Below are 9645 nucleotides of genomic sequence, written 5' to 3'. Positions count from 1 at the left end.
CTTCGGCTCAGGGCGTGATCCCAGCGTTGTGGGATCGAGCCCCACGTCAGGCTCCTCCGCTGTGAGCCTGCTTCTTCCTCTCCCACTCCCCCTGCTTGTGTTCCCTCTCTCGCTGGCTGTCTCTCTCTCTCTGTCAAATAAATAAAATCTTTAAAAAAAAAAAAAAACTTAACCTCTTAACAGGCAACATTTATGAACCCTTCCTACCACCACTTCAGATAACTGACTTCCGCATTGTCCATCCTGGTATTTAACCCCTGATGCTTGGAGTGCCTCTAATGTTTTTCATGAATAATGCAGGCATTGAGCTCTCTCTCTCTCCAGCCACATTTAAAAGGGCACCAGATTCATACAAACTACTATCCAGAACTGCTACTTTCCGCCCTGGCCAGGCCGGCGGCTCCTGCTCTTGCTCACCGCAGCCGTCCTTCAGAGTTCAGTTCCAACATCCCTACCTCCAGGAAGCCTGCCCCGCTTGCTCAGCCCGAAGTGATCGCTCTGAACTTAAACAGCAAAGAGGTTGTAAAGACCATGCACTGTAGGGCTCGCTCTCCTTTTCTGAGAGTGTCTGTATTCGGGTTCTCCAGACTGTCCACAGTCCTTCACAAGGCAAACCACAGAGATTAGAGCTCGAGACATTTGAGTCCTGACCTTCCTCCTACCCTCACACCCCCCCTCCTTTTCCAGCTGATTCTAGCATGTGCACCTAGTTTCGATTTGCACGGTGAATGTAATTATGGATTTGAGTCATATGTTGGATGCCTCCTGACTCATTCACACTTTGTAACAAAGTAAAACAGTCACTTTACTTATCTGATTCTTATTTTCCTCATCTGCAAAAAGAGGAGGCTGGGCTAGGTGATTTCTGAGGCTCAGTCTACGATTCAGATTGTAGACAACTCTAGGTCAGGGAATTCACGTCTTGATGACTTTTTTCCTCTCACAACACTGTGAGCAAATATCAGTGTTTAATATTGTCAGATGAATCGAGAAATCAGTGATTATCTTATGTGCCTTTGTAGTCCTAATTCTTTAGCAGGTGGGCCCTAATCTAGTGGGTTGCCATCATGGGCATATTTTCAGACATGGTCTCTGGAAAACAGAGGTTACCTCGATTAGTTGGCCCTATTTTTTCAGGGCAGTCTAAATTTCTTATGACTCTCATTCTGAGTAACTTTCCTGGGAACATGTCCTCTAGGTAGCATAGAAAAATTGAGATGTGCTGCAGGTAGCTTATTCCCATATCTAAATGACACAGTTCACACTGCTCCAGAAATTGGAGTCAAGACCCAGAGGAAACCCACTTCCACCCAAGATAGCTTATATTTTCTGGCAGGGATCTTCTTAGGAGTCATCGTACACTAGGATATGGTCTGAGGGTGGCAGGAAAGAGAGAAGGTGCTCAAATGATCAGTTCCAGAACATTTGCTTCCCACTGGGTACAGCAGAGAAGAGAGAAGAGTGGGCCTCAGTGCAGAAGCCCAGGCTCCCTTGGGGATTTCTGAAACTACGAGGAGAGAATCAGCTCTAGAGGCAACCCAGAAAGAGAAGGCTAGAGCCTGCAGGGCCACGCCGACCGGTAACTGTGCATCCTCCCCAAGCCCGGGTTTCAGAGGGAGCTTAACAGGCCAGCCTTCACAGCTCATTCCCCACACGGGCACGCGGTGGAGGGGCTGGCTCTCTGCTGTCACATCAGTTAAAACCCAGCCAAGCAGTGGGAATTCTCTGTATTTTGTTCTATTATTAGAATCCAATTACCATCTGGTGGTATGCTATAGGGAAGCGCTATTCCTCTGCGCCAGCAAACACAAAATGCAGCAGTTTGGTGAGCAAGCTGGCAGCTTCCAGAGCTTGGAGCAAAAAGGTGGAGAAATAATTTTATTTCTGCCCAAAGAATCTCATGCCCATTGGGATTCCCCTGGCTTTGGGACAGAGCTGGTTGAGCTCAGCCCCATAAAACAGAGACCTCACTCTGGTGTCATGCTGTCCTTTAAGACGGAAAACCCTTTGTCCAGGCCTGAGCCTGTGGATTCTGGCCTATCTTATTTACAGTGCCCACCTGTTTCCATCCCTCCTGAATGCAGCCCCAGCAGCCACTAGATATCTCTCCTTACCAGGTAAAAAGCTGCCGCTCCTTCGAGAACTGCTATCTGGAGGCAAAACTGAATAGCCCCTGACCCCGATGTTCATCCGTCTTCCCTTTTCCTGACGGAGGTCCCCCTTGGTGAGGGAAGCTACAGGCTGCTTCGTGGTAAATGGTCTGATGGATGTAGAAATAGTCTGATGCATTTTTGATGGCTATAAATAGTTTGATGGAGATTCAGGCCAAAGTCTCTCGGTAAACTCCCACGATGATTGGTTCCACAGAGGTCGGAAAGAAAGTTCTGCCTCAAATATCTCTTAGGCAACCTGAAACTTCCTTGGGTGCTTGAAGGAAGCAGAATAAAGGGAAGTGTTGCTAAAGTGATGGGAAAGGAGGAGCCAGGAAGGAGAGCAGGGGCAGAGTGTCTTCGACGATGGGACAGCACATATTGATCTCTTCTGAATGCCTCTGAATTAAAAGACTTTGTTTTTGCTCCTTTCAGCCATTGAAATTCCTAATTTGACTCTTCGAGTCACTCCATTCTGTCTTTTCCTTGGTGCAGGTGCACCAGATGTCGCAAATGGAAAGACATAGAACAAGGGGAAAAGCTCAGCATACAGGCTCCTGGGTCCTTAAATCCTATGCTCCATGGGCTGCCTCCAAGCTGTCCCTTTGTGGCCAGGGAATTCTTTTGTCTAGATTAGAGACAGACTTAAGGCCCAAAAAAAGCAGAACAAGGGGCTACCTGTTCCCCCTGTCCCAAGGCCTGCACCCAGATCTCAGGCCCCTTTATCCTATCTCTCCTGCCCCAAACAAGGAGCAAATGCAGGGGGAAGACCACAGAGCTTCTGTCCCAGGGTCAGGGGCAGAGATGGTAGCAGGCCACCCACACAGGTGTCCTAGACCAGGGCAGCAGTCCTAGGCCACCTGATTTCACCTTGGACTTTGTGAATTATCCTTGAAAGCTCTTGATTTTTTCCTTTTACTTGCAGCCAGATAGTCCAACTAACATAGCCAGGAATTGCAGGAAACCAAAGCATGTTTCAAAAGAATTGTAAATTCTCTTCTATCTGAAGGTTTACAGCTGGGCCAAGCAAAACTCGGTAACATTTTTCCTCGGCACCCTCCATCCTCCTGGTTTTGTTTTCGTCTACTTCTCCAGGTCACCAGCTTTCTTTGGGTGCACTGGATCTCCTGGTACATATTCTTTCAATGTTGAATCCTGCTCCCAGAAAATATGATCAACCCATAATGCTCTTTTATTTTTTTTAAGATTTTATTTATTTCAGAGACAGAGAGAGAGAGAGACAGCAAGCATGAGCAGGGGGGAGGGGCAGAGGGAGAAGCAGACTCCCCAGTGAGCAGGGAGCCCGATATGGGAATCAATCCCAGGACTCTGGGATCATGACCTGAGCCGAAGGCAGACACTTAACCGACTGAGCCACCCAGGCACCCACATAATGCTGTGTTTTATAATCCATGATGTCTTATAATCAGTGAAAGAGAGTATTAAACATGGGCTCTGTATTAGGATTATCACATATTATCAATTATCACACAATTCTACAAGGTTGGTAATATTCCTATTTAAGAGATTTAAGAAGCATGGGCTATAAACATAAATCAAATTGTTCAAAGTCATGTCAGGTGAGCAACAGAACCGAGATTTGAACTTGGCTCTTTCCCTGATTCCAAGTTCCGTGCTCCTTACAAAACAGCATGCTCCTTCTTGAAAACAAATAGCATTTGCCCCCACGCAGAGGGTCAGCTCAAAATGAACCACAGGACCGCAGGGACAGTTCTGCTGCAAATGCACACACAAGAGCAGCCTTGGGAGGTGGGGGGCAGCACAACGCAGAGCGCTTTGTGCAAGCTCAAGGCAGACCATGAAAGCAAGGAGAAGGTGGCATGGGTATTACAATGTGCAGGGGTGGCGGGAGAATGGCCTTATGAGAATTTGTAGCAAGCATAGCAAATGTCCCTTAACTGAAATGTCGTACATTGAATACTTTGAGGAAGGAATCTTCTGAGTCCCCTGCAACCTAAGTTTTAAACGGACATTGTATTAATACATAACGATAGAGGTAGGACAGGGACCCTTTACCAGGCACTCCTGATAAATGCCTCCCGTCAGCTCTCTAGGGGGAGGAACTGGTGGTCAAAATGAAGCTCGAAATTGTTGAAATGCTGATTTGAGGAGTCCAGCAAGTCCATTTAAGATTAACCATTTTAATATTTCACTCTTGAAAAACCCTCTGGGTTATCATTATATTTTAAGAAGCCCAACGGAACAGAGTTAGTTTTATGAGCACGTATCTCGGGAGAGTTTACCGGCCAGGCGTTCTGCACGGATACTCTGCACTCCCACCCACGTCGGAGGGAAGGCCACTGGGAGTTGGCACAGGGAAGAAGACTTGCAGGGCTCCTGCCCTCATCTGAGCCTATGTTAAAAGAATAATGATGCCCCGTTCTCCTGCCTTGACAGGGATATTGTGAGAACAAAAGGAATAAGGCCTATGCCTTCGTGGTTGTGGATTAGTATTCTTTATAACAAGGAATTCCTTTATAGTCAACCCGTGGGTAGTATTTATCTTAGAAAGAAACTGTATAAATATGATGTAGGTAACCCGAGTGAAATGAATGGGGCAATAAAGGATTTGTTAAATACTTTTCTCTGCTGGGCACTGTACTAGGTGCTGTTTTTATTAAAGACTAATTGGGCATTTAGTTGGCTGGGGAATAGTAATTGCTCTGAAATGTGAGCTATTTTGAATAATAGCTATCAGTTTAATAAGGATTTACTCTGCAGACTTTATGGACACAGAGGAAAAGGGTTTCAGAAAAGGATTTGAGCTTTTAGGGCTCATGCAATCCCATTAAACACTGTTTTCCCATGAGCCCCTGGAAATGGATACTGCTTTTCCCTATGGATTCATAGGGCCTGGGCTTGTTATTAACCAGGAAGAAATAAAATGTTCTGAAAACCCAACAGTTGGCTAATCTGATCTTTCCAGGATGGAGATAGCTTAAGATCTGGCCTCTCAAGACTTGGAATGGGAGAGAAGCTAGTTTTCAAAGAAACAGAGCTAAACCAAGTACCTATTTTCCGTAGAGAAGAAGAAATGTTTTTGTTCATCCTTTACTCTCCTTTGTACTTCTGATAAATTGTTAGATCTGTATGCCTGATCAAATCCAGATTCATTATTTTGCAAAGACCATGTCATCAGTGATTTTATCTATTTCTAGTTAGGAGGCAAATAATACCTGCTTGTCTCCCCTTTTGTGATGTTAGCAGCCACTGATTTATCAGTATCCAGATTCACTATACCAGTGGGGCTTGCAGAAGGCGCTACTCGGATTCTATCATTCCGTTTCTATTTATTAGATGAAATACTTCCACAAACAAAAATCTCCCCTTAGTAACCACTTGGTTACCCTGAGGACCCTCAGAGTTCATAAAAGAAAGGCAGGATTCAAACTTCAGAAGTAATGAAAATACTGATGAATTCAACTGTGCGTACACACTGAAAACACGCACACGATTACACAAACTTCTGCACGATCAAGAGCACAAGCAAGATTAAAATGCAAATGATAAACTGGATAAAGAGTTGCAACATGTAGAGTAAAAATTTCCATAATGTGGAAAGAAGTCCTAGAAATGAAGGAGGCAAGAAGAATCAGGGCACAGAAAAATGAGCAAAACAAATGCAAAGAGCTCAGAGAAAGAGAATAAAATGTCACTTTGAAAAATGAAATTAGGGGCGCCTTGGTGGCTCAGACTAAGCATCTGCCTTCAGCTCAGGTCATGGTCCTGGGGCCCTGGAATGGAGCCCTGCACTGGGCTCCCTGCTCGGCGGGGACCCTGCTTCTCCCTCTCCCTCTGCTGCTCCCCCTGCTTGTGCTCTCTCCCTCTCTCTCTCAAATAAATAAATAAAATCTTTAAAAAATAAAAATAAAAAATGAAATGATGCCCAACCTCACTCACAATAAAAATCTAAATTAAAAACGCACTGAGAGACGTGTTTTTTGCGCCTATCAGGGTAGCAAATTCCGAACTGTTTTGATAACACGCTCTTGGCAAGGCTTGGAGAGACAGGCTGCTTTGCATATTGCTGGTGAGAGTGTAAATTTGCTCTCTCCTATAGGAAGAAAGTTGCCCATTTCTGTCAAAATTACAAAGGCATACACGCTTTGTCCCAGCATCCCGTAACTGGAAATTTATCCTACAGATAACTGCATATATGCAAAATTACATACATATGAGTCGTTCACTGCAGCACAGTCCATAAAAAAGCAAAAGATTGGAAGCAACCCTAAAAAACCATCAACTGTTGACAATGAACTAGGTAAAAAAAGTTGTTGCTCCCCCACATAATGGAATATTTTGCAGCTGTAAAAACAGAGAAGTTCTCTCTTTACCAATATGGAAAGATCTATAAAATGTTGAGAAAAGTGTTGCACTACAAACAGACTGGTGACAGCATCATGCCACCGAGGCAGGCAATCAGAGCTTCGCTGTCTGCAGAAATTTAAAAGCAGTTTTTAAAAAGGAATAGAAATTGGTCTGCTTTTTTTTTTTAATAACCATGTGCCAATAATTCTAAACGGCGTAGGTCAATACTCCTTCCTCCAAACTCTTATATGGGCACAAGTTCTAGACAACTGCTGACATTCATTTTACGTCTAGGTGGGACACCTCAACCGCCCTGCTTTTGACCTGCTGGTAGTACACACTGGTGTTTGGTGTGTTCGCTTTTGGGTAAAATTAAGAATATATATTGGTGGGCCACCTGGGTGCTTCAGTCAGTTAAGCATCTGCCTTCGGCTCAGGTCATGATCCCGGGGTCCTGGGCTCGAGTCCTGGGCTCAGCAAGGAGTCTGCTTCTCCCTCTGCCTGCTACTCCTTCTACTTGTGCTCGCTCTCTCTCTCTCCGACAAATAAATGAATAAAAATCTTTAAAAAAAAAAAAGAATATATATTGGCATCAGCTTGAATGTGAAGAAAGATATGCTGGATGGATAAATAAGCAATTAATAATAGTGGTGCCATTAGTGGTACAGATCTGAGCAAATGGGGAACAGGGGTTGGAGAGAGACATCTCACTGTATACACACGTGCGTGCACACCTGCGTGTACACATACATATATGATTCTTACCATGTGAATATATTACCTATTAAAACAATAATGAGAAAAGAATGGGACAAATATGGGTAACTCAAGGGGAACCCCTCCCAACAATATGTTTGAGGAATGCTCACCAATTTTCTTAGGTATTTTTATAAATTCGCCATTTTCCTTATATCTACAAAAAGGAGAGATAAAAATCCGTGCACTTTAACATCAGCACATAGGCTTATGTAAAAGTACTTTCTTCACATATGCTCAGGCTTGAAACGAGTCACATGTGCGTTAGCTGCACTTTATCGTTAAAGATTCTGATGATTCTGAATAGAGCATCTATTTGCCTCATTTGTCTCAGTTCCAGTCAGACTACATGCTGCATAATGCATCAAAGTTATATTTATTTATAGCCTATTAGTCACACAAGCTCTTTATGGAGATGCTGGAAGAACTTTTTTGAAAATTGGGAAATAGATTTTATGGTCTAATTTTCATCCCCTCTGTATATGCCTATGACAGTGGGATGTTTCAAGGTCATTTTCAACCATTGTGTCTATAACCAAGACTCTGAATGCCCTAGTTCTAAGAGCAGAGGCCTAATGATGATATTTTACATAAAAATCTGTGGGGAAGAGGGTGTGAGCAACCCCCGGCCAGAGACCAGGAGTCCTCCTGAGGCACCCGTCTTTAAATCTAGCACCTCTATTCTAGGGCAGAAATGACTGAGGACTGGGAAGTGGCTGTTCGATCACACTGGAAACTTCTGTATATAAACCATATCAAGAAAGAGGATCAAATCAAAGCAAGTTATAGAAATAATCACCTAAGCCACCACCCCTTCCCAAATATAGAGTGAGGAGTAGCCCCGAATGTTCCAGAATGAGAAATAATCACACAACACTGTAGGTGGTGGGACCGACCCTTACCTCCTGAATTCCAGGAGGGAGGGAGTCATGCCTGAGCCTGCTTTGGTTCAGAGGAGGTAGAGGGAATTCAAGGGAGAGAAAGTGGCCCTGCTAAGGTCCTGGGAGGGACAGAGGCCAACAGAATACCTGTTAAACTCAGCCAGTAATTTCTTTTGACATTTGAGATACCATATTTTTCATCTCTAAAAGTTCCATTTGGTTCTTCTTTTTTCTCTCAGAACGTTCTTGTTTCTCCTCCTTATATTCAGGTTGTCCTTAAAATCTTTGAGGATATATGATAGCTAAAGTCCTCATCTGCTTACTGAATCAGCTTTATTATCTATGGGTCTGTTTCTATTGACTGATTCTTCTACTGGTTAGGTGGTATATTTCCTTGCTTCTTTGAATAGCTATTAACTTCTCTTTTTTGTTAAGATTTTATTTATTTATTCGAGAGAGTGAGAGAAAGAGAGCACTAGTAGGGTGAGGGACAGTGGGAGAAGCAGGCTCCCCACTGAGCAGGGAGCCTAACACAGGGCTCAGTCCCAGGACCCCGGGATCAGGACCTGAGCTGAAGGCAGGCGCTTCACTGAGTCACCAGGCGCCCCTGGATAGCTAATAACTTCTCATTGGCTGCTGAACATTGGAACGGTTATGCCGTCAAGCACTGGATTGCTTGTATTCCTTTAAAGAGTGTTTGCCTTTTCCTGGCAGACAGTTAAATAAAACTGTCTTGATTCACAGATGACACGATCGTTACAGAAAATACTACAGAAGCTATGAAAAAGCTACTAGAACTATAAATGAGTCTAGCAAGTTTACAGGACACAAATTCAATATAAAAAAGAAATTGCTCCAGCGAATGTTAGATGCAACTTATTTTGTGTAATGGCTACGACCAAAACTTGGACAGAAATGATATCAGTACACAAAATATACAGTAAATACCACAAGCTAAAAGGATGCTCTCTTTCAACATGAAGTGTTGAAAATCAGTTATAAATCAAACTTCAAAAAAACTGTCATCTATAGAAATAATAATTTTTCTGAAAAGAGGGTAAAAATTAAATAGTTATCCCCCAACACTCTTACACTGTTGACAAGTTCTTGAGGATAAAAGCATGTATTAAACTCCACTTTATGCACCAAAAATTCTCTATTAAATCAATAGGGGAACTATTTTTTCCTGGTTTCCTAAATTTTTAATGTATTTATTCATTCAAACAATATTTGTTGAATGCAAGTCGTACAGAGGAATAGATAGTTATTCGGGGCAAGGGGATAGATAAATAAGTCAGACACCATTCTGGCCCTTAAGAATCTTACAAATGAAACAGGAGGTGAACAAATAGAAAAGCAACTTTAATATAAGGAGGAGGATGTCATCATCATTTCTGCCCTGCCCCATCTCCCTCAATGCAATCTGTCTTCACTCCTCCCGACTTTCCCCCCAAATATGGCATGGAGGGAGCAAATAGGCAACCGTGGGTGCCTGCTTGGGCCGCTCCTGGATTACCTTCTCTTGTCAC

The sequence above is a fragment of the Ursus maritimus genome, unplaced genomic scaffold (genome assembly GCF_017311325.1).
Source record: "Ursus maritimus isolate PB19 unplaced genomic scaffold, ASM1731132v1 scaffold_36, whole genome shotgun sequence".
NCBI lineage: Eukaryota > Metazoa > Chordata > Mammalia > Carnivora > Ursidae > Ursus > Ursus maritimus.
This window is presented reverse-complemented; position numbering follows the sequence as displayed.